This window comes from Antedon mediterranea, chromosome 4 (genome assembly GCF_964355755.1).
Source record: "Antedon mediterranea chromosome 4, ecAntMedi1.1, whole genome shotgun sequence".
Classification (NCBI taxonomy): Eukaryota; Metazoa; Echinodermata; class Crinoidea; order Comatulida; family Antedonidae; genus Antedon; species Antedon mediterranea.
Window position 1 is genome coordinate 33975097 of NC_092673.1, and position 26256 is coordinate 34001352.

The 26256-nt window shown below is 32.9% G+C and overlaps 1 protein-coding gene across 1 annotated transcript in view; it reads right to left on the minus strand.

Annotated features, from left to right (window-relative positions):
- LOC140047386 (rho-related BTB domain-containing protein 1-like) overlaps positions 1-23858 on the minus strand; it is a 42248-nt gene extending 18390 nt beyond the window's left edge. The window contains exons 1-2 of the mRNA XM_072092387.1: positions 23782-23858; positions 3644-3721 (exon numbers count right to left, since the gene is read on the minus strand). The gene's annotated coding sequence lies outside the window, so the exon portion shown is untranslated. The remainder of the gene's footprint in view (positions 1-3643; positions 3722-23781) is intronic.
- Positions 23859-26256: the final 2398 nt, after the last annotated feature.

Genomic DNA, 26256 nt, shown 5'->3' on the forward strand with positions numbered 1-26256 from the left:
TTGGGACACCTCTATTCATGGGACACACTTATTAAGAGGACTCTTTCCTGTGAAACGAACAAGGGGAAGTGCATCAACAATACAGCAAACACCTATTTAGGGGACACACCTATTTAGGGGACACCCCTATTTAGGGGACACACCTATTTAGGGGACACCCCTATTTAGGGGACACCCCTATTTAGGGGACACCCCTATTTAGGGGACACCCCTATTTAGGGGACACCCCTATTTAGGGGACACCCCTATTTAGGGGACACATCTATTTAGGGGACACACCTATTTGTGTCCCAAAGGTGTTCCCTTAATAGAGGTTAGGTTCTACTAAGCTTTAGAGTATAATCTTATTAATACATTAATAAAGTGATGTTACATGTAAACTGTTATTTTGTAAATTCATATAAATTATAAAAACACTGGAAATATAAAATATGGATACAGTACTGTATACACAAATATAAAATGATCTTAATTAATCGTTTTTTGTGTCATCAGTAAACCCATAACAATTTGAGCGATTCTCTACCCTTTCTGTGTACAGGGATTACTTCAACAAGCAGGGCCCTGTAGCTGAAGAGGGCTAGGGGTGGGTGTCACTGTCAAGAAACTAGACCTGAACATTCAGAATCCAAAAGTGCTGTGTTCAAATTAAGCTTTAGGCTAAGTCGAAAACTTTGAAAGTGGGTGTCCATATGCCCACCTCAATCTAAATACAATTACATCCTTGACCTCAAATGGTTGACCTCATTTCCCCCTCCCTCTCCTTGTTCCCTGCGCAAAAGAAAATAAGTACCTGGATCCCCACATTAAGATTGAAATTGAAACTAAAACCAAAAGTCTGTATCAATACAATAAATGAAATACTGTAATGATTTTCTTGACAATTTCTAAATTGCTGTAGACTCAGTAGTATTTTCATCTAAAGGGCATTTAAACATTGAACTACAATAAAACGTAAGCACGGTATATTAAAAACATAAAACAGAGGATGATATTTCAAATGTCATGGCAACAATTTTTATAAAATGTCACCAATGTTCAAAGGAAAGGTTAAATGATAATTAGCAGGGTAGGGTGACCTATATTGTGAATTCTATGTACACAAGTTTATTTTCAATAACATATTCAGCCAGTCATGTGATATCAGTTTATATCAATTTCTTTTGTACTTTTACTTAGTATTTGCCAGATATTACCAATAATGCACTGCTCTAGTGGTCAGGGTGTGTGGGGGGAGGAGGTAAGTAAAAACAAGTTGCCCAAGCGAAATTAAACTTTAAAATCAAACTTATTAAAAATAAGATAACCATACAGTGAGTGGTCAAGAGAGTAGACAAGAACTAATATTTCTAATAGTTCCATACTAAAAAATGCCAATCAATAGTGCTACAGTACAGTGGCATAACGCATGGGACAAAGGCCCCTCGTTTTAGCACTCGTCTCCAACACTGGGTAGTTGCATTGGACTATCCATGCTCTGGGCCCCTAGCTCTGGGCCCCTGGGTTTAGCAAATGAGTGCTCATAGCTGTTACGCCACTGCAGTGCTACCAGTATTCACAAGCTAGCCTACCATTTTGAAACGACAAATAGGGTCCTGCACAACATTCAGCAATTTGGTTCAGGCCATTGGACAATAATTGTCTCCAATTATAGGCCATCTTCCATCGTTGGTCTTACAGTAGAACTCGAAGTGTCAAAACATCCGATGTGCTCTCTCATACACTATCTGCCGATCGCTAGTAAACAACACTTGTGATATTTAGTGTATACCACCATAATTAATGCAAATATAATGTGAAAAATGCTGGTAGTTGCCTTATTGCATTTAATATAACCATGGAGAATATTTTTCCATAATATAACCCTGGAAACACAATAAGTATAGTACAGTATTAGCTACATTCATGCAGCACATCCTCACACACTTTCCTGAGGCTACTATTATTTACTGACATGTTTCAAAGAGCCCTAGACTGTAAGTAATTGCCTATGCAAAAGAGGTTATGTTTCTTAAGCAGTATTATTTGTCCCCTTTTGTTTTTATGTAACATCTCAGAATGCACCCATTCTGGGGGGGGGGGGGGGGGGTTGAGGTTGGTGAAGGATGGTAACAATGGTAAAATGCTGTTCACTGAACTTCTCATTGTAAATTTCTAAATTTGACTAGGCCCCTTCTCTTGGCTGCACCTATGGGATGGAAAAAGTGTGAAGGGAACATTCTTTCGGTAGTGTTGTATAACATCTTGTACTGACCATTGCTGAGTGATACTGTTCACATAAACTATAAATAACGCTAGTTTTTGCTTGAGGCAGGTAGTACAAATGGGCTTTAATGAGTCTTTGGTACACTTGATATAATATTGATGAAGCAATACCCAAGATTGTCTAGCACAGTATAACAACAATAACTTTAGGATACCTTTAAACATTTATTTGACAAGCAAGAAACTTTAAGAGCATTTAATAAAAAGAGATTTTAACTCAAAATTCTTCTGATAAAGACTCTACTATTAGACCACTTTGGCTTCCATAGTGTGTTCAAATCTGATTAAATAGTGCCAACTCATTTAACTCTGAACTTGATATTGCCTGTTGCAGCAATAGATGATTGTGTTTGCCTTCATCTTTAGAAATACACTAGACCCAAATATAACAAACACAATGTTTGCACTTATACTGTAGTTTACCTCCGCCAAAGAGGTATATGTAATCGATCACGTGTGTTTGTTTGTCTGTTTGTTTGATGAATGAATATACAGATTTTAGGACCGTTTGGGACCATAATCTCAATTCTGGACAACTTTTTAGTATACTTTTCAGACCTGCTAGTGTTAAGTAAACTGAAATTGTATTTTCGAGAACTACTTTTCCATGATTTATTGTGAACCTTTTTTGATGCAAGTACTTCAAAAAACCTATTTCTTGTCAAATAAACTCGTTTGATTACAGTAGGCGGAGGTATGCACTCTCGGAGTGGCTTTCTAGTTAAGAATATAATTTGTATATGATTAGTTCAAAGCTGTCACTGTTTATCAGGTCCTGCAGTCTTTATATTTGGTACGAGACAACTTTTAAACTACAAGTGTACCTTGAAATCTCTGCATATATGACTTCCCGCTTCCTCTATACTTTACCCTTCCCCATTCAATCTCTCGCCTATAAGGTCATTATTAACCCCTTTTCTGCCCTTCCGGATGATATTAATAAATTGTAAATAATCGTATTTTTCTAGTATATATGTACATTGTATTGTTTGTTTAAATGCAATATTTGTTCTTGATAGCATTGGTAGCTAATAAAATTGAATTGAAATAATAAATAAGAATCTAGATATCCAGCGCTAAGCTTAAACCAAACTGACAGAAAACAGGTCTCATGCTAAAACCAGTCTTTTGACCTCCATTGATGATAACAGAAATGGACGGGAATACTGTAGGCTTATAATTCATGCATACATCATACTTTGTACCATAAAATTCATACCCTGCTTATTGATCCATATGTTTGTTTATAAATTAATATAAACAGCAGTTTTAATTTCACACCTCATCAGGATAACAACTATCTGATCACCTAAGTTTATAGTAATCTCACAGAACATAAATATTAAATGAAATTATGTTATTATAGTTATACACAAACCTCTGCAGAGCAACACTAGTAATTCTTGCTAATAAATCCAACAACACGAAGAAGATAAACCAGCTTATGTACCAAAACCTGAAAGATAACAAACATGAAATGTTTTGAAAATATGTTATTACATTATAGATTCTATAGTATAAAAATAATATTTTATCCAAAAGTCTAGCTAAGTTCACACACTCTTTTCACAATGCGGTTCAGTTTGTTATTCCCTCAGTCATACAATCTAAAAAAATACACCAGTATTCGTTATACCTTTGGGGATGGGAGGTGCTTGTCTATGTTACATTCAGAAGCCTATAAAAGATCAAGATAGATTGGATGTACTATTGAAACTTATCAGACGTACATCAGAGGTACATCAGAATTGCTCCGAGTTAGTCAAACTAACTTTCTATAAACCCGGGTATCTATAGACTTTAAATTAGGCCAAAGTGACCTTGGCAGTACCTCTCAGAAATAGGCTTCTGAAACACCGACTGAGCTACTGTAGTAAAACTCACAAAGTCCGGTGTTATGAGTTTACTATTCACATAAGTTTAGGACCTTCATGTTCAGCTTTTTTCTGAAGTGCAATAGTCTACAAATTGTTGGTTTCTGTGATTAATGTGAAGGCTTGCCATAAAAGATACAAACAGCCGCTTTAATCTATTCTATTACTATGCAAGATATTTTAAGAATACAACTTAAAACAATTTCTTGAGCCATTTATTTCGAACTGACAAACGATACAAGCAATAAACAACGCTTTGTGAGCCAAAGAAACAACTTAAGACACATATAAAACAACACTTTCTAATGTTCTTTGAACTTTGAAATATTGATGGAGAAGGTAATGATTCAGATGGGACCTAATGTAAAACATAGTGTCAGTAAGCAAATAGTACAACACACGGTTCAGTAATATTTCACTTCCAACAATCCAGACAATGATGCCAGTGAGCTTCCGAGTTGCAACTACCAGCAACTGACTACCAAACTACTGTAAGTTAAATGTCAATGTCAAATAATGACACAGTAAAAAAGATACAGTTACATTTTTTTTTAAATAAAATTCATTAAATTGTTAATGGCAACATGCTGCAACCATGGAGGTATAAAATAGAACCTCCATGCTGCAACTTTGTGAGACAATGCAGTCATAACTGTTTGTTGCCAGTCTCCATGTTGGAACTTTTTCGAGCTGTGATTGTGTTGGAGTTGACTGTCAGGTTTAAAACTTGCTGAACTTTTAATCCATAGTAAGTTTTACATTCTTTGGGTGGTTGACTCTGGACAAAATAACAGGTAATTTAAACAAAAACCCAGTATAAACTGCTACTTTTTAATGGTGGGTGTACTATGGTATTAAATTAAAAATAACTTCAAATGAATATAGATATAGATAGCAAACAGCAGTTGAATTAAAACGCTGCAACAAGAATCCTGGTGCATTCAAGAATGACAGATTTCGGTACTGTAATGACTGACCAACATCCAAATCAATAAATCCACACTGTAAAATAAGCAGTTTCTCTGTTTGAAAATTGTAAAGTGCTGGAGGAATGAAAATGTACTGTGTGACTACTGCAGTAAACTACATTTAATATGTATTTGATCCACTAATGCATAATAACCAGGAGTCAGAATATGCTAATGATATAAAGAACAGTTACACTCACTTCATTACAGTAAACAAACATAAATGATGTTGACAAAATATCAGTACTGTAACAAGTTAAGTAATAATACAAACTCATCAAGATCACTTTAAAATCTAAATGATGGTGAATTACAATACAGATAGTTAAAGAGGAATCATTATAAATTAGATATAGCAGTCTAGCACTCATCTTTGTGTACATATGTCTATTCAAATTGTTACTGGATCAGATGATAATGTTCCTCTATATCAATACTGTTACATTTACTTTGTTGAAAGCTTATGCAAACACAATGATAACATATTTGTACAGTAGATTGAAGTATTATAATATTTTCAATAAACAACTTTTGGCTTAAATCCAGGTGTGAAAAATGCATGATGAATTTAGTGCCTATCAGATTGAACAATTATTGAGAGGGCCCTGAATATCAAACCCACTTGGCTAAACTGGAAAGATTGGTTGAAATAATAAAAAAAAAATTATTTGTTAATTGTTTTTAAAGTCTCCTTTTAGTGTCATATAGTAGAACCTCATCCATTGGGAAACGGGGTTAATATATCTATATATTAACTTTTAAGAGAATGTGCTTTTGAACTAGCGCCCCCTATAACCAATGTGTTTAACTGTGCCCTAAAAGCAGGTATTTTCCCTGATAGGTGGAAGCATGCGACAGTAGTACCTGTCCCTAAAATCAAAGGAGCTAATACCTGTAACGATCTGCGTCCTATTTCACTTACACCCTTATTAGCAAGAACTTTTGAGACTTTTTTAGTTAATTGGATCATAGAGGACATTAGTGTTAAGCTTGATAGTAGACAATTCGGGAGCCGCAAGGGTGCATCCACCACCCATTACTTAATTAGTTTAATTGATTCTGTATTGAAGGATACTGATGGTAAACATTGTTATGTTAATTTATGCGCGGTTGATTTTGCTAAAGCCTTTGATCGGGTTGATCATACTATAATTATTAACAAATTAATAGATATCGGAGTGAGATCATCCATAATACCCATCATCTGCAGCTTCCTTACTAATAGAGGCATCAATACCAGAGTGGGTAAGACCATCTCGGGTACAAGAAAGATCACCTGCGGCGTGCCCCAGGGCACTAAATTGGGCCCAGTTTTATTTCTGGTCCTAATTAATGATGCCAGTCTAGGAAGCTGCAGAAGATGGAAGTATGTGGATGATCTCACTCTAGGTGAAGTCGTGAAAAAAAACAATAATTCCCATTTACAGGTCTCCCTTGATGATTTGGATGACTGGTGTAAAGCTAACAATATGTTGCCTAAACCGTCTAAATGCCATGTTATGACAATTAATTTTTTGCGTAATGCTAGTGAGTTCCAGCCATTCACCCTCAACAATACTATCCTTGAATGTGTTGGCAACCTCAAATTGTTAGGGGTTACTATTCAAGATAATATGAAATGGGACATGCATGTCACAGACATAGTCTCTAAGGCATCTCGAAAGATGTTTGCTTTATTTGTGATGAGGAGGTCTCGCGCGTCTGTGAATGACCTGATCAAGGTGTTCTGTTGCTATATTAGACCTATTCTTGAGTATGCATGCCCTGTGTGGCATGGTGCAATTACTAAAAAATTAGCACATAAAATTGAAGCTGTTCAAAAAAGAGCTCTAAGAACTATCCTGGGAAAAAATTATATATCGTACGATTTAGCTTTAGAGGAGACGCAACTCCTTTCGCTTGCAGCAAGGAGGGAAAGTCTGGTGCTTTCCTTTGGTCAGGGTCTCATAAAATCGACTTTGCACAGGGATATGCTCCCTCCTTGCCGCAAGCGAAAATTAAACCTTAGATCCAATGGTGGAAATCTGGAAGTGCCTAAATGCAAAACCGACAGATATAAACGGTCTGCTGTACCGTATATTGTTAATCTGCTTAACTCGAAATAATTTTTTTATATAGGATTTTTATAAGAAAATAAATAAATTCATTTAAATTAATACTATTGTATTTATTGCTTAAAATAAATTAAAACCTTGATAAATATTTTTAAAATACTAGATAAATTTTAATGATTAATGTACAGTATATTTATTTTTCTTATGCATATTGTAAATTGTTTTGTATTTTTTATCTGTAATGTAAATTTTTTATATAATGTGCTACAATAATTTCAGACTTGTTCTGCTTTTTGTAATGTTTCATATACCGAAATAAATAAATAAATAAATAAATAAACACTATTGCCAAACTCTATTAGGGAGAGACCCTAAAGATGTTATGTATTGTTGGTTCCTGAAGGTTTCCACTTATTGGGGATTCTAAAAGTATTTGAGGTTTTTCATGACAATTCTTAAATTAATATGTTTTTATATTTCATTTTATTTAAAAGAACAAAAACAGGTCAAGAAATCATACTCCCTCTCTTTCTCCTCTCTATCTCCAAAGAAGATTCATGTTTTACAATCTTTTTTTATAATAAATATTGTTAGCAAACCTAGTCAATGGTCTAAAGTTACACAAAACCAAAATGTTAGAGTTTTCTAAAGTTTTCCAACTAATAGTCTAGACTTCTGCATACCTGTTTTCTGCCAAGGTTTTCAACTGATCTTACTAATATACACTTGCAAACTTCAAAAAACTTTTTGTGACAGACTTCAAGTTTTCCTGATCAGTTTACAAACAAAAATGTGCTACTGTAGTGAACTGTAGACTAGGCTTTTGTTGTTTGTTATTTAAGATCTTTACTGTAGCTCTGCCTCTCAGCCATGTTTAGTTTAGCTTTCATGTCACATAATATTTTTACAATGCCATGTTTTACAATCATGTCTAATTATAATAACAATTGAGATTTTCATAAATAGTACAAAACAATTTATGTTATGATGCCAAGAAGTCTAAGTAATAAATTTGTATTTCCTTTAAGTGTGTAGTGTATTATATGATTATTTTACAAAGATATACAGTGATTATGATTAAGCCACTACAGCCGGGTCAAATCAAAACTTATGACGTTATAGAAATATATTGGTGCAACTAATTTAGTAAAGCAAGGCTTAATGACTTGCAATATTGAATTCATTAAGTTTTCAATGTTATTTTTTCAAATTAGGATCAAATAAATTTTAATTTCAAATAAAGCTCTGTAGTGAATCTTTCTGTTAATATCTATTTTATTGGACGATGTTATAATTTATATATTATTAAATTATCTTTAATATGTGTTGAGAAAAAATCTCTCCTACTTCTAAAAATTCTATAGCCTCTACTAAAAAACAGCATACAACGAATATTTATTGACATTTTATTTTGTTGTTGACCATACACCTTTGAATCAGTGGCCCTCACAATATGTGGTGCGGTCCAAGAAACAAAACAGAACAGAACATATTGAAAATAAAAAGACATGAATAACTAAATTATAAATAAGCTAAAAACAAAAATAACTAGAAACTACAGTATCTACAAGCAACAATACAATAATATAAATTAATAATACTAATAATAATTGTAGTTTTAATCACAAGAGATGATGAATATTATATAATGTTCTGTATCTACTGTGTCATGCTATCAAAGCCATTCTTTATGTAAGTTCAGACACGTACAGTACATCACTATCTATTGAACAATATTGACTCAAGGGGTACTGTAATGATGCATATAGTGATTAATAGTTCAGAGCAAGGCACCTATATTCAACAATGGTAAACTTTTATGAATGTTACATAAGGCTTTGCTTTTTTACAATTTATACAAATGTATGCAAAGTGGAAGATTTTATACTTCAGAGGTGTATGATACAGCATAGGCGATTTCAAGGGGTTCCCTACCGGCCCAAGCCTCCCTAAATTTTGTAAATTGTAATGCAAAAGATAGACTACTGTACTCTGTCAGTTTTAGGCAGTACAATTTGCCATGTTTAGGCCCTGTGCCCTACTAATTCATAATCCTGGATTTGCCAACTGTACTGTACAATCCCAATTTATGATACATAGGCTTTCTTACACACATCATATACAATTTTAAAAAAATGCTGTCATTCAATTTTTATTATACTCATATAAAAAAATCCTCTAATAAAAAAATCCCTGAACTTGATCTGATTGATATTGATATCTACTTCAATGGATAGAAAGTTATTGATTAATTTCATATAGTAAAATTAATTATTAATTACATTTTTTCATGGTTTACTTATCTACTAAGGTCTGTCTACACAATCTACACAAATTGTATGTGACAAAATGTGATGTGCCATATACTGTATGGACATGATGATGTCATATCACTTACTGCAGTGCCATATTTGGACACATTGCACCATATATGGACATGTCACTTTTTTTTTTTGTCAAACTAGTTTGACAGTGTACAGTAGACTGAACTTTAGAGATATTTTGGAGTAAAAAGTTTTTTCACTACCATATTTGGGCATATCACTACCATATTTGGTCATATCACTACCACATTTGGGCATATCACTACCATTATTTGGACACTTTTTTTGTCAAACTAGTTTTATAGTGTAGACAGCTTTAGAGATATTTTGGAGTATTTTTAGTTCTATAATACAATAGTGTATACTGTATTAAATTTCATATACTATATGAATATATTTTTGTTAATACCAAAATCTATCTTTGCCTGAATACGGCAACGTTCAAAGAAATCATTTATAAAATCTGAGTACGTTACTTACAGGACTGCGAATCTTACATTTCTCATTAGAGACAGAGTAAGCAGTTGCTAAGCAACAATACCATAGAGGATAATATAAACCCATCACTAACTATCAATATCAGGTTTAAATAATAATATTTTTATCATATAATACTATAGTGATCCTTAATAGCATTTTCATATTTCAAGAAAACATTGTCTATGAATATTGTATCTATCTTAACTTTAAAATAACTTTAAAATACTGTTTGTTAATGTTACTTATAATTTTAAAAAATATATAAATTTTGTAAATTGTTTGATCATAATATTATATTTCATCTTAATTCTAATAGCCCAATGATTATGATTAAAATAAAAAAATTAAGTTTGAAGATTTATAATAAACATATTTCATCTTTTTAGCAACAATATTACATTAGATTAAAAAAATCAAAAAATCCAGAAGAATTCCCCCCCACCCCCTTCAAAACATGCAAGCCCATTTCCCTTCCCCTTCCCATTTTTGTCTCTAGAGCTAAAGTATCTTTGCTCTCTCCATTGAAATAAATACACTGAGAATAGCTACAGATCTGATGTTTTTGTACACAAACATAAATAATTGATTGATATCTAATACAATAAATCCCTTGACTAGCCTCACTATAGATACAGCAAATCCGTCAGTACCTTTGGGATTTCACCTCTCACGGTAACAGCTGATGCCAGGCTGAGTCACACAATAATATAAACAAAGTTACCTACTAAAATGATTAACAAACGAAAGTTTTTGTAAAGATATTTAGGTTAAATGAAGCAGGGGAAAGGCTGTCTAAATCCAGTAAATAAATGAGTATTATACTGTACAGACCTCACTTCTCTGTCAAAGTAAAGGTTTCTATGACTTGAGACGTCTCAATTGTGTACCCAACCACCCATCCCCCTCCCATATTTAACTTAAGCCCTGTCTACACTTATCAAACTAGTTTAACAAAAAAATTGTGATGTCCCCAAATATGGTAGTGATATGACATCATCATGTCCATATATGGGCACATCACATTTTTTTGTCACATAAGTACCTTGTACTGTGTACTTGTATACAGATAGCGCAATAGATTACAACATCCTGGTCCTTTAATACGACACACCCCATAATATTCAAGGTTTCCATAAAATCCTAATCATAAATGGACATTCTAAATACAATGTTTATTTGCATATCATACTGTACTGTACATTTCTCTTTGTAAACTGTAAAAAGAATCTATTTGATTTTGAACCAAAAAATTGTACATGATTGTAATGATTGCCACATAAACATTTTTCATAAATAAATTAATCATAAAAAATATTAAATATAATCTAATAAACAATATCAATTGCTAATTTGGCTAATATTTTAATTAATAACCATTATTAATTACACTTTTCTGATGTAATTGCATTGTAATCTGGCTGAGTAAATTTGGCTGAGTAAATTCAGCGAATTAAGCAATTAAGGTCTGGTTCAATGTCTCTACATGATCCTAAGTTGCTCTCAATTGATAATTTGTGAGCTGATATTAAGAAATACTATCCTCCTTTATGATCATTGATTAAATGCTCTCTTGAAACAGTGGTGACAATCATGGCCAATGAGTCGGCATAAGTTTCTCTTGCTAGTTAGTCTTGACTAACTATCTGTTTCATATGTTTCTTTTGAAAATGTTAATAGCATCCCACATCTAAATTAAGTAGCTAGCGTTTTTTATAATTTTGGCTAAGTACAGTATGTAAGATGAACCTACTGTAAATCTGATATTTTAGCCTTAATATATAAAAATTATTTTTGAGGCGAGCATATCAATTTGATCTCTGTTGCTCGTGCAATTGAGAACAAGTGCTGAGAACACGCCAAGGGTGTTGAAGAGTAGCTATTCTGTTCAACCAAATTAGAACAATAGCATGAGAGCCCCAGAGGTCTAATGGTTAGGACATCTGCAGGTTCCGAGTTTGAATCTCGGTTAGGGTGACTTTTTCTCATTCTTACTTACAGATTTCTTCATCTTTATTTTTTGAAATTAACTAATTAATATTCAGTATATCACAGGGCGGTTTAGAATTTCTTATAATGCCTGTATTATTATCTTATATGAATTAATAGTTTTAATTACTAAAAAAAGAAATGTTATAATTCATGCTATATTATTAAAAAAGAATTAAAGTAATTCCATTTTATTATTTACTGATGCCATCAGTAATACAAAATAATTACATAAAAAAAAAATGTTGTGTTCTTAATTATTTGGTAATTAAATCAAAATGTATACATTTTGTACTTTACAAAATATCCTAAAGCTCTGTCTACACTATCAAACTTATTATGTGACAACAAAATGTGATGTACCCGATGACGTCACATCATTAACATATCTGGGCACACCACGAAACTATAGTTTGATAGTGTTGACAGAGCTTTAAGTAAATTGATAATCCTAGTTCCTGTGTCTGTAATGGATGGTAACTGTCTAGCTTTAATTTCTACTACTACCAATGATGCTGATCTAGTCAATACATCAAGTGCTATTACATTAGTGTCTGCTTACTTTGCATTCAGACAGACAAAATGTACTTAATAGTTTGTGTACAAATACTTGATTTACACATTACAGAATAACAATACAGTATGTTTTGCATTTAAGTACTGTCAATTTACAATAAACTAAATTCTAAAACAGCAGACAGTTGATCTATTTAGTATTTTAAAATATACTATATAAATTTTAATATTCCTTGTCTAGTGTATACAAATTTCAAAATTATTTATAGAAAAAGGGATAGAAATAGGCAAATCACAAAGAAAATGATGCAGAACCAGAATTGGTTTTGTGGACTTCATTGAAAAATGATAAATTGTGACCATGTTGTTCATGATGGGGGGACATTGACACACCATTGTTCATTGATGTAATGCACTATTTAGGTTTTTTGATGTACCCCTGCGTCAATAATTAATTATAAATAACGTGGGTTCAAGGATGTAGCCAATCAGATGCACTGAAAGTGTGCAGCAAAATGCATAACAGCACTCTGCATGTAAATAGTATTGCAGAATACCGAAATACTGCACAATTTACGCGGTCCCAATTAAAACAAAACAAACACACACCTCTGTCTTGAGCATTATTTGCATGACACATCCATGATGCACCTCTCCCAGGGGTCGTATAGTAGGTCATACAATTGATAAGTGCATTACATAGACAAACCGATATATTGCCTCTTCCTATCGAGGAGAAAACATAACAAACCATGACCTGCGCCCTTATAATAGGTATCCCAATGAAAAAATTCAGATTAATTTTTTTACATTTTCTTTCAGTTAACCATAAAGAACGTAATGTAATTAGCATTTTGCGATTTAAATGATTGAAATCCGATTACCCGTTCTAAAGTTATGGTTATTTAAAGTGGTAAAAAAATATACGATTTTTTGCCTAAAAATGGTGTTTTTTGCAGTTCAAATTGGAAGCATTTTTAAAAGGTTATAACTTTTACAATAATTAGTTAAAAGTTTTGAATTTTGTTAAACCTATAGATATCACAGAGTTGTACAACTCTATTTTTTTTGGAGCCTCAACGAAACCTATTTTTTAAATTATTGGTCCGCAAAGTGGTAGGAAAGCATTTAACGCCCATTTTTGCTGGAATTCCCTAAAAAATGAAAAAACTGCAATTTTTCAATGATCTGTAACTTTTGAACTACTGTACTAATTCATTTAATTTTTTTTGTACTTGTTAGAATGTAGTGTATATTTCATTAATAAATATATTTTAGATGTGTATATGAAAAAAAAAAATTTTTTTAATGGTGAAATTTAAAATTATAAAAAGAAAAAAATGAAAAAGTATGTTAAAAACGGTGTGTACTGTTTCCTTTCTTTTACACTAATTTTCGGTAAGTATAATTATTAGAATATTTTAATATACTTTATATTTATAATTTCAATCATAAATACTATTATATATAACTTTTGAATACGTAAAACAAGATTTTAGGCCCATATGATTATGACACCAAATCTAAGCTAAGTAAGATATGCTCTTTTAAGGCAAACGCACAATATGGGTCAAAATAAACTCATTTAAAATAATCAATGTTAATTAAAACAATTAATTGTTTACCTGAATAGTATATATAACATTATAAAAATTGTTTTCTTTTCGTATTATTACGTTATTAAATTGAAATACGGAGCTAAAGTTTAGGCCAAGTCACGGCTTACTCGCGATCAGTAGTCGCTCCGTTAAAGTATTTCGGTCGCAGTTAATGACTTTCGGCCGCCGTATACAGAGTCAAATGTAACGTTGGTAAATTAGCTTAATAAATTTCCTCGGTACATTTTAAACTAACGCATTTGCATTGTATACTTGCATAATAAATCTTCCGCACATTACATCAATTTTAAGTTGTTAAATTAATGTGTAAAACCAGATATTCTACGACGGAAAAGGACATGTCAATCTCCGACATCGCTGCTGTCACACATCTCGCGTCGAGCCGGTCGAACTCGAGCGAGGAAAACTAAACAACGTGTTCAAAATATGGAACGTACCATTCGCTGATAGGGTGCATTAATGAATTTAACGGAAAACGCCACAACAAACACGCGCGTATTTTAGAGTACAATATTTTACTCACTACAATATTCACCGGATTATAATGGTTGGATCTTTAAAATTTTGAATGGGATTTACGCCTCATGCACCATTTTAAAATGTAGTTCGCTCAATTACCATGCACAATACGTTTGTAAACTATGTTTTATCGATTTCAATGTAGATTTAGCTATAATTTAATACCAAAATCCATAATATTTTTCCATAAACGGTGAATCAAAATTGGATTTTTGTCACAAAAATTGACTTTTCGTTACGAAAAACCTTTTTATAGAAGACGATTTTCGTATCAAATTAAAGCTTATTTAAAGCCTGATAACATACAACAAAAATTAATCCGCTAGCTCCAATGGTAATCGTGCGATCGTGTTTTGAAAACTGATGGGGATTTTCCGATGAGGTTTTCAACGCGCGGAAATCGGCTCGACGGGATTTTAGAACCGTTTTAAAATCGCATTTTCTCGGCAACTAATTCATTAATTTTAATTATAAACACACTTATACATAGATTAAAACAAGTACTTTCAAACAATATAAATTTTGTAAGTATTAATTAAGATTGAATACGATTTATTTAACATCAAAGTCATACTACTTTTTCGAATTTCGTCAATATTTCAAAAGTGATACCCCTCTGTGCGCTTTCATTGGGATACCTACTTATAAGGATGACCACACCCACATATCTTAGTCTTTGCAAACATGCATTTGCATAAGGGTTGAAATTATTAAAACAGCTCCATGTAAATCAATTTTGTAAGATCTGAAGGCTGGAGAAACCGCAACATGTGCAAATATTTTTTTTTTCCACAAAAATATTAACAAATATTGTATTTTTTGAAAGTATACAGTGTTGTGTACAACAGGTATAGCTGCTTCAAGGCTTTGAGTAGGCTATAAATGACAAATTGTTACTTACTCAAGCAAAAATTCCTGTAATATATTTTCGCAATGTGACAGAAAACATCTGAATATTGAATTGTTGAGGTAAAATACTGTATACTATCAACATTGTCTAGCTCGTGGATGTTTAGTTGTATAATGCTATAATAAATCTTACTTTGAAATAACAATTTGTCATTCTTCTTGATTTGATGGAAAAATATTAACTTAGTCCCATAATGCAAAATTGCTTTGTGTACAGTAGTAACAATGTATATATTATTATTAATTATACCGTACCAGGTAATGTAGTACTGTGATAATACAGAGTTCTCCCTCAAGGTAAATGCTGAAGGCACTATACAGTATACACTATACAGTATAGTAGTAGGGCCTGTGGATAATGAATGAAAAGTATTCACAACAACATTTTTTTTAAATACTTATTGCCTATAGAAAAGAGAATGTTGCAAAAAAATCCCCAAAATAACTGATCTATAAATAATAATATAAAGATCCCAATGATTTCTTATTTTAATAACAAAAAAAAACCCTGCTTTTTTAAAAGGAGTAATTTTAAACTGCACAGAACATTATAAATGTTTAAAATAATAATGATGTCCTTTTAAGTACATCCACAAAACTGAGAAACTGAGGTATTAATGTGAGTAAAAATTGAACTGAAAAATGAGATTGAGATGAACAAACTAATTATAACCGGTTTAGAATGCAGTATTCTATTACAAGAGGCCCAGATGAAATATTATTTTTTATGTTTCATTGTATAATATTATGGTGCTTATTTGTTTGCATTGCATTTTGGTATCAAAGTTGGGAATAAACCATTGATTGATTGATACTGCAAAGGTGCAAAATGATAAATGACTACAAATGTTCGGAGAAGCAATAAGTTATTACACATAATTAAATAATAAACCAAGTAAGCTAGAGAGTAGAGAGATAGCTTATTAAACTTTCTAGTATTAGGGAGGTATACCAGCGTTAACTTTACTTTTGCACCTAAATAACATGACCATTCAAGATGGTTTGGCATAAAACTGTTTAAATGAATATGAATATATAATTGGTTTTTCAAGATTGATGCAAAAGTATAGTATCCCTGTTTCTCTATTTAGGTGATCAGTTAGAATAAAATGATCACCTATTGTTATTGTATGAAATCTTTGTTATTGGTTATCCGCAACGAAGTTGCAGGATAACCTCTTGTGATTGTACGAAATCATCAACATCAACTTTTTAGTTATCCGCACTTGGCGGATAACTCCTTGTTATTGTATGGGATCTTTTTCCTTTTTGGTTATCTGCAACGAAGTTGCAGGATAACCTCTTGTGATTGTACGAAATCATCAACATCAACTTTTTATTTCTCTTCTTTCTTTCTGTATGATTTTTGTGGAACGCTTTTCTCTAAAACTTGCAAACATAACATTTTGTAACTTTTTCAACATATCGTCATGCACATGAAGATGTGCAGCGAAGCTTTTCATGATGTTTACAATTGCGCAACGTGACGTACACGCGATTTAACGATTTTGTCGTATTTAACATAGCTCGACAACCAAATAACATTTCAACTTGAAACTTTGCAAAAGTTTAATTTATATCATGCGCTAACTTTCTGTTGAAAAAAAATTGCGTGTTTTACACAAAGTTACGCGCGCACGCGCATTTAAAATTTCAAAATGCGCAAAATTAATTTATAATCAACTTTCTACGCGTTTCATGTCGTTTTAAGCATGTCAAATATTCCCACGCGTGCGCACATTTTTACGTGTGCGGTGCGCACGTAGCATTCAAAACGTATTTTTTTCGCGTGATTTATAATTTTCCAGCCTTTTCTAGTAATTTTACCAAATTTTAAACCATTTCGACTTAAAGATACGTCATACGAGCACGTCGAATTGGACAATTTTCGCGCGTTTTTTATGAAAAGGTTAAAAAATTCGTTTAAAATATGCCTTTTTTTAAACAGTCGTAATTTCTAAACTAGACGGTCAACTTTTTGTGGATGACATATTCTGGAAGTAGATGAGTTATAGATATCGGATCAGGTATTAATATGGCTAACCGGATATTGTGACGTTATCGTATGGCCACGCGAATATAAAATTTACGATTTTTGTATCTTTCGTCATAGCTCATCACATTGAATAGAGCGCATCTCCACTTATCCGTTTTCCATTTTCACCCCGATTTTGATATTGTCTAGGTCAATCAACTATCTTTCGAATGAGTTAAAAATATTTTAATTTTTTTGACGTCATCATGCCTAAAAATTTAAATCACGTGTGGCATTAATTTCATCTTTACTGTAAATTTTAATCTGTTATAGCTCGTAAGAATAAAATGTGATAATCACGATTAAAACTTTTTCTGGAAGCTATTGGATTGTAGATACGAAATTATGTAAAAATGTTGCCAATCGGATGTTGTGACGTCATCATATGGCCAGTTAAATAAAAAAGGTCGTATTTTCATCTTTTGCGTCATAATCCATTACACTTAAAAGAGCGCGCATCAATATTTCACGTATTCAAATTTCTTCTACACGCTAATACGTTGTTGCTGAGATAATTTCTTTTCGGAATTGCTACCTTCGCGTTTCATTTTAAAACCGTCAACATGTTAAAAATTGCAATAAATAGCGGGTCCCGTAATTTCACCTATTCTACACTGTATGTGATATGGATACAGATTATACTGTGTATATACTATATGAATTTAAATAATAAAATTCAGCAATAACAACATATCATATTCTTCAGTTCAGGTCATAATGCCAACGTGAACACTTCCTTTTGTCCTCAACCTATCCTCTTAATGTTAATGTTGCACCACTTGCGCGGCGGATAACCAAACTCGTCAAAGTGACGAGTTACATGTCTAGTCTGTATTATTCTTCTGTCTTTCTTCCTTTTTTTGTGAGCCCTGTTTCTCTAAAATGTGTAAACAGAACATATCGTAACTTTGTCAAAATATAGACATTTACGTGAAGTTGTGCACCTCCTATTTTTGAAAAACGTCAGAGTTGCGCAACGTGACTTGCACGCAATTTTATGAATTTAAATGATTGATCATAGATTAAAAACCAAAAGTCGATTTGTATTGAGACTTGGTGAAAATTTAATTTATATCAAGTCAATTTTCTGTGGATTAAAAATGGCATGTTTCACACAAAGTTACGCGCGCACGCGCATTTAAAATTTCAAAATGCGCAAAATTAATTTCTAATCAACTTTCTACGCGTTTCATGTAATTTTAAGCATGTCAAAAATTCCCACGCGCCCGCAAATTTTTACGTGCGCGGTGCGCATGTAGCGTTGAAAACATATTTTTTTCTCGTGATTTATGTTTTTCTAGCTTTTTTTAGTAATTTTATCAACTTTTAAACAATTTCGACTTAAAATCACGTCATATGAGCACGTCGAATTGAACAATTTGTGCGCTTTTTTGATGAAAAAGTTCAAAAATTTGTCAAAATTATGCCTTTTTTTAAACAGTCGTAATTTCTAAACTGCACGGTCAACTTTTTGTGGATAACATATTCTGGAAGTTGATTAGTTGTATATATCGGATCATGTATTAATATGGCTAACCGGACATTATGACGTCATCGTATGGCCACGCAAATATAAAATAAAGGATTTTTGTATCTTTCTTTATAGGTCATCACATTTAATAGAGCGCATCTCAACTTAGCCATTTTCCATTTTCACCCCGATTTTTATATTGTCTAGGTCAATCAACTATCTTTCGCATGAGTTAAAAATATTTTAATTTTTATGACGTCATCATGCCTAAAAATTTAAATTACGTGTGGCATTAATTTCATCTTTACAGTAAAATTTAATCGGTTATAGCTCGTAAGAATAAAATGTGATAATCACGATTAAAACGTTTTCTAGTAGCTATTGGATTGTAGATAGGAAATCATGTGAAAATTTTGCCAATCGGATGTTCTGATGTCATCATATGACTAGTTAAATAAAAAAAGTCGTATTTTCATCTTTTGCGTCATAATTTATTACATTTAAAAGAGCGCGCATCAATATTTTACGTATTTAAATTTCTTCTACACATTAATATGTTGTTGCCGAGATAATTTCCTTCCGAAATTGCTATCTTAGTGTTTCATTTTGATACCGTCGCCATGTTAAAAATTGGAATAAATGGCGGGTCCAGTCATTTCACCTATTCTACACTGTATGTAATATGTATACAGATTATATTGTATACTATATGACAAAAAATAACAGAATTCAGCAATAACAACATATCATATTCTTCAGTTCAGGTCATATTGCCATAATCTTTTTCTGTGTGCAATATTCTAACGTATGACGTGCACGTGGCCTTTGTCGTGCGGATAACTAACTCGTCAAAGTGACGAGTTACATGTCTAGTCTGTATTATTCTTCTGTCTTTCTTCCTTTTTTTGTGAGCCCTGTTTCTCTAAAATGTGTAAACAGAACATATCGTAACTTTGTCCAAATATAGACATTTACGTGAAGTTGTGCACCTCCTATTTTTGAAAAACATCACAGTTGCGCAACGTGACTTGCACGCAATTTTATGAATTTAAATGATTGATCATAGATTAAAAACCAAAAGTCGATTTGTATTGAGACTTGGTGAAAATTTAATTTATATCAAGAGTCAATTTTCTGTGGATTAAAAATGGCATGTTTCACACAAAGTTACGCGCGCACGCGCATTTAAAATTTCAAAATGCGCAAAATTAATTTCTAATCAACTTTCTACGCGTTTCATGTAATTTTAAGCATGTCAAAAATTCCCACGCGCCAGCAAATTTTTACGTGCGCGGTGCGCATGTAGCGTTGAAAACATATTTTTTTCTCGTGATTTATGTTTTTCTAGCTTTTTTTTAGTAATTTTATCAACTTTTAAACAATTTCGACTTAAAATCACGTCATATGAGCACGTCGAATTGAACAATTTGTGCGCTTTTTTGATGAAAAAGTTCAAAAATTTGTCAAAATTATGCCTTTTTTTAAACAGTCGTAATTTCTAAACTGCACGGTCAACTTTTTGTGGATAACATATTCTGGAAGTTGATTAGTTTCGCATGAGTTAAAAATATTTTAATTTTTATGACGTCATCATGCCTAAAAATTTAAATTACGTGTGGCATTAATTTCATCTTTACAGTAAATTTTAATCTGTTATAGCTCGTAAGAATAAAATGGGATAATCACGATTAAAACGTTTTCTAGTAGCTATTGGATTGTAGATAGGAAATCATGTGAAAATTTTGCCAATCGGATGTTGTGATGTCATCATATGACTAGTTAAATAAAAAAAGTCGTATTTTCATCTTTTGCGTCATAATTTATTACATTTAAAAGAGCGCGCATCAATATTTTACGTATTTAAATTTCTTCTACACGCTAATACGTTGTTGCTGAGATAATTTCCTTTCGGAATTGCTACCTTCGCGTTTCATTTTAAAACCGTCAACATGTTAAAAATTGCAATAAATAGCGGGTCCCGTAATTTCACCTATTCTACACTGTATGTGATATGGATACAGATTATACTGTGTATACTATATATGAATTTAAATAATAAAATTCAGCAATAACAACATATCATATTCTTCAGTTCAGGTCATAATGCCAACGTGAACACTTCCTTTTGTCCTCAACCTATCATATCTCCATAGTTAATTATCACATATTAATGTAATTCACTAAACGTAAACTTCAGGTCAAGGGTAAAAATATTAGCAAATAAAAACGCACGCACACATAGGATCATGCGCGTGAAATCGCTCTTTAAAAATTTAAAAACCTCAAAATTAAGTTTGGATCAATTTAGAGCATGAATTAGGCCATTTGCGTGTTTCAAAAAATTACTGCGCAAAAAAATATTTTTGCGCGCGCGATACTTAAAAAGCGTAAAAAATACGATTTTTTTTTACAAATCGCATTCTACTCACCATCTTTAGTACATTCACCAAATTTGAGTCAGTTCCGATATAAAATAACGCTATACGAGCAGGTTCAAAATGACAAAATGCGCAAATTAATTGCATCAAAGTGTTGAAAATGGTGAAAAATAAGGCATTTTTAAAATGAAAATAATTCTTCAGAATGCACGATGACCCCCAATTTTTTAAACTTATTCTGGAAGCCATTGAGTTGTAGATATGAATACATGTACACATTGTACGTACAAAATGTTGTCACGTCATCAAATGGCCACTTGAATTTAAAATTAAGCTTTTTTTCTTTTTCGTCATATTTTATCACATTCAATAGAACGCATCCCTCTGTTATTTTGTACCAGATTTTCGCTAAAATGTTAGTATGTGATTGCTCAATTAATTAACTTTCTCATGACTTGCCACTATTTTTATTTTGATGACATCACCACGCGTAAAAACTTGAATAACGTAGGTCGTGTAATTTCACCTTCGCCGTAAATTTGAATATCATACAGCTCTTCGGAATTGAAGGTTACCTTGATGATTATAATTTATTATGAAAGCTGATGAAATGTAGATATGAATTCATATAAAAATCAAGCCTATCGGATGTTGTGAAGTTAACATATGGCCAGTTGAAGTTAAAAAGTAGTTTTTTCATCTTTTTCGTCACAGTTATACAAATTTCAAAGAGCGCGCACAGCGCTTCTACGTGCCAAATTCTCTTCCAATTCTTATATTTATTTGCTCAATTCATTATCTTTCGAAATTGTCATCTTCGAGTTTATTTTGATAATTCCATCATACCAAAAAATTAGAACATGATGTGTGTCCCGTAATTTCATCTATGCTACACTGTATATAGATATACATTATATACTGTACATATTATATATGGCATATAATAGGCACAACTCAGCACCATAAGCGTATAATAGGATGGCATACATCAACATTTCTGATCGTATGTTAACGTACGTGCAAGTAAAAAAAAAATTAATTTCAGTAAAATGATAAAATGATCACCTTCGTCAAAGTGACGAATTAAATTCTAGTTTTTTTTTATTTAGTGAAGTAAATAATAATTAATCATAGGCTTAACACTAGTTGGCAGGATGAGGCCCACACGTGCTAGAATAATCATCCTCATATCAGATAAATTATAAATAAATACGTCGTGGCTAAAGATACGGTACCGTATTCTAACTTCTATTTACTAAAGGTACGGTAAAATTTCATTACGTCATAACCAGCCAATGGGGTGCTGGTACGTGTGTGACGTCATCGTATAAGGATTTTTTTCATATCGCGAAAACAGTGATCAACCGCATTTTCTTTATACTTTATTTATCGCTATTATCGCCGTCGTGTGTGACAAAAACTAAATGTAGCCTACGTCTGTTATTATTATTGAAAAGCCAAAACATGTTGATTTTAATTCTAGAATACAGAAAACCGTTTCAAAAGAGGCCTAGGCCTACTTACTACATACTATAACCTCATTATATGAGTTTGTTTGTGTAGAGGGAAAGCGATGCCAGGCTGGGGCCAGCTGCAGGTGTGCGCTGATTTCTGTGACTCGTCAGCCCTGGGGCTACTGTCTAAATCATAGTATTTGAGGGCCCCTTTATTGTCCGCATTTGCTTGTTGTTTATGGTCACCATTGTAAACAAAATTTAATAAAAAATATAGGCCTAAATAGGCCATTTGGAGTAAAAATAAAACCCTCATCTGTAGCGCACACACATCCACGCATCATGGCGCCGCCGATAGGAATTCTCTACATATACATTCAACAGACGCAATATGAAAAAAAATCCCAAGTCCGATGACGTAATGCAATTTTACCGTACCTTTAGTAAACAGAAGTTAGAATACGGTACCGTATCTTTAGCCACGGCAAAAAAAAAATAAGTATCTATTAGTATAAAATTAAATGAAATAGCACAATGATATACAATACAGTAAAGTAATAAGGTGAGTTTATGTCTGTACTTACATTTTGATGATTGTAAAATATATAGTGAGCAGCATTACATTACATCATTCACACACAACACAGTGTAGAGACTAGGCTAGCATACTACTAGGCCTAGGCCTATATCTATATAGTCAGAGGTCCTTCACAGTCATGCCTGCAGAGAGCCCTATATTTCTATCTAGGCTAGGCCTAACTAGGCTAGCTAGGCCTAGGCTAGGCTAGTAGAATGTCTAGCTAGGCAAGACCAAACAAATATTCACACGTCACATTAGTTTTAGGCCTAAATTGGCAATCCTACAGTATGCATACCCAAAAAATAACGCAAATTGTCACGCAATAGGTAAGAATATATGTAATACATACCTTTTTTTTAGAAATTTGATGAGCTACTTTCTTTGTCAACTTTTTGTCACGCAGGCAAAAAAACCAAAACATTGAAAACGAAGTCTCTGCTCTGTCGTGTGTTATTGTTGTTGATGAGGTCACAACACAAAAGTAAGCTCTTCCGGGTTGTTGTGGTTAAGTCATTTCTATAAAAATTGTTGGTGGCAGCAGGTGTATTTTTGGTACCCAAAAACTTTTTTCCTTAGCCTGCCCTCTATTGACCAGTATGGATTAGAATGTAGCCCGCCCTCTACAGTAGTATGATAACTGTTATTACTATGTAGATGGTAATGGACCATCTAGGTCGTGCCCACAGATGGTTCTCGAATACATAATAATTTCAGCGTTAAAAAACTGGCGATTTCAAATGTACGTACCGCAGAACAATAATACATGTTGTTTACAGAAACGAATAAATAGACACTGTGATTTATGTACTCAACTAAAATTAGCACCCTGGGAATTACTTCCGAAAAAGAAACTTGTCACAAAATGAGACCAATTGTTTAAGTCAAATTTAAACAAACTTAATTTGTGTTTTATATGTAACATTAGGGTTGAGGGATGGGGAAGAGGATGGGTGCAAAGAGGAACAATTTTTAAATATATTCTTTATCCATTTAGTAAAAATATTAATTGTTTTCATGTTTTACAACTAATATACCACTAAACACAGTAAAACATTGCGATGTAATACTTGAAACTATCACCGTCCTAGTCGATTGAAAAGTACAGTACATGTAACGATATCACTACGACAACGTGTATATGTTTATATAATGTAAAACAATTTGTGAAAACCACCTCTATTCGGGGCAAATCATAAATTCGATTTAATCGTCAATATATATTAAATTATCTAACTCAACTTAATTAGTAGGCCTAATGGTTTTCAATTGTTTCTTAGAGCCAATTCATACTTAAGTTGGTTCCTACCCTACCCACCAAAGTTGTTCTGCGTTTAGGGCATGTGATGCACTGTAGGCCTATCCTCTACTGGATTTACAACCCTACTCATGCCAGTGAGGGAAGGGTGATGATGTGGGTGGTTTAACTGCAATAATAAATATTTGTACATAAATATACGGCGACTGAAAACGCTAGCTCATTATCTGTTTAAAAAAAAATGTATATCCAACCTCTGCAGCACAGATTGAACAAAAAAATGGATCGAATTTCTGTTATGAGTATACAGTACTTGCCTTTACGACGCCTGAGGGAATAGACACTTGTGGAACAGAGATTGGAATGTTCCATTCATCGCAAATCAATACATTTGTAAAAACGTATATTAAATCTATCAAAATAGCATTTTTAAAATAAAATCGGCCTGTCTTCAACATTATGATGCTGTACTCGAACTGTTCAACCGGTTTTCAGCTATTAACAAGGCCAACAGCCATTAAGTCGCGTGCTACAATGCATAGTGATACCGGACCGACAGACAAACAGACCGACAGACAGACAGACCGACAGACAGACGGACCGACCGACATAGTGAACTATACTGACCGAAATTACTGAACATGTTTAAAAATGTTGAAATGTTTAAAAACATTGATATTTTTTTAATTTACACGTGCGTAGCCTGTCACTTTTGACGTGCTCGTATAACGTAATTTAGAGTTGAAAAGTAAGTCAAGAAAACAGAAATCGGGCAAAAAGAGTGCACAATAACATTTAACGCGCAGTGCGCGCGCAAAAATCTGCGCACTCATGGCAATTTTGTAAACGCTTAAAATTGCCTGAAACGTACTCTTATTTCATCGAAAATAAATTTTGAAAATGTTAAGCGCGCGTACGCATGCGTTACATGCGCTACGCACGTAATTGTATTGCCATATGATGATTTATGCCCTGAAATTTATGAGTACCAAATTTTATTTAATTGTGATTCATGGTTGTTAAGATATGATTACAAACGTGATTTCATTAAATCGTGCGTAGACCGCGTAATTTTTTATTGCGCACCGTGAAAACATAACCACATCGATTCCTGGCCATAAGGAATATTCTGTGAAAAATTGACTTAGCTAGATTAAACTGATATCAAGATAAGGTCATAAAGCGATAAAACGCATAGTGATACCGGACCGACAGACAGACAGACAGACCGACAGACAGACCGACAGACAGACAGACAGACCGACCGACCGACATAGTGAACTATAGAGTCGCTTCCACGCGACTAAAAACAATTATCGTAGGAGGAGATAGGAAAATGCGAAGTGTCCTCGTATTATTGTGTGAGGGAATTTTCCAAATTGGACATCCATTAGACAGTGTATACCACGATCGGAAAACACCCCTATTTGGGGAAAATCGTTGAACCTAAATTCGTTTTAATCGTCAATAACTAATTATCGAATTCAATTTAATTAGTAAACAGGGTTACATCAGGTGGTTAAAATCAGTACCGAAAGTACGAACCAACTTTACATACCATCGAGTAAA